The following is a 1,506-nucleotide window of genomic DNA, read 5'->3' as shown; positions in this document are numbered from 1 at the left end:
ACTGCCGCCTTCCAACTCTCGCGGGACTTCATTGGCTGCGTCTAATACGGAAGCAGGGGCGGAGAGGATGCTGGGAATTGTAGTTCCGAAGCTTGGATTGGCATGGCGGTGGTACCGGGTGGAATCTGACGGTCCAGCATATTTCTCCAATTTCTACTCAAGACTCAAATTCTCAGCCACAACCCACAGCATTTTGTAGCCATTATAGTGGTAAAGGTTGAATCAGGCACGAATTGTCACCTACATGACACAACTGGGGGACATTTGCATGATGAGCAGAATATTTGCATTGCCTTAAATGTCCCTCTATAAACTGCTCATATGTTGGAGTGGAGAAAAAGTAATAGAAATTGCACAGCGAAGAAATTGGACAACATCTGGACCAGGTGATCAAATCAATATCACCAGTGAGGGTCAGATGGAGACCACGTGCCTCTGAATGACACCTTGAGAAGGGCGTAAAATCACCATCACCTGTGTGGTGTTCATCCTACGTATCTGCTATTTTGTATTTTTTGCCCCACATCTCCCCATTTCTTCCGCAACTCTCATGCCTGTGATAACCACTGTCTCATTCTTTATATCTGTGTATTTGAGCTGTCTCTCTTGATTAAAAGAAGTTCCTCATATAAGCGACATCATGTAATATTTTTCTTTTTGTGTCTGGCGTATTTCACTTAGCATAATGTCCTCCAGGTTCACTCATCTTGTGATAAATGTCAGGATCTCCTTCTATTTCAAGGCTGAATAATATTCTGTTATATATATGTTTTACATAATGGAATATATATATTATATTATATTTATTATAATTATGTATTATATGTACTGTTAATGTATATTATATAATATATGCTAAAATAATATATATGTATGCATGTTATGTATATTATGGAATATATATTGTATATAACATATTACTTTAGCAGGAGGAGTCTGCATATACAAAGTTCCAGAATCAGGCTGGGTACAGTGGCTCACACCTGTAATCTCAACACTTTAGGAAACCAAGGCTTCCCATGTAACGAGCTGGGGCAGAATTACGTAGGCAGGAGAGACAGATCGTTAGTATTATTCAGGGCAGGTATTATAATAGACAGAGAGAAGAAAATTTGATGTTTTGGAAAATATATTATTGAGGAATGGACCATGGCGCACATACATATATGTATGTATAAAGTATGTATGGAATATATGGACATAAAATATTCATATATAATATATAATCTATATTCCATGTTACATAATGTAATATATATTTCATAACATATAATACATACACCATAATGTATAGCATACATACATATAATAATATATACTATCTAACATGTATATCATATATTATATATGTGCCACCTGTGGAGACACTTTCGGTTTTACCACTACCTGGGTTACTACTGACATCTAGTGGTTAGAGTATAGAATGCCCTACTCCCTCTAACAGGAATATATTATATGATATACATTATATATTATATGATATACATATATGATATATTACATATT

Source organism: Mandrillus leucophaeus, unplaced genomic scaffold, assembly GCF_000951045.1.
Source record: "Mandrillus leucophaeus isolate KB7577 unplaced genomic scaffold, Mleu.le_1.0 Scaffold451, whole genome shotgun sequence".
Taxonomy (NCBI): Eukaryota; Metazoa; Chordata; class Mammalia; order Primates; family Cercopithecidae; genus Mandrillus; species Mandrillus leucophaeus.
Note: the sequence above shows the minus strand (reverse complement) of the source record.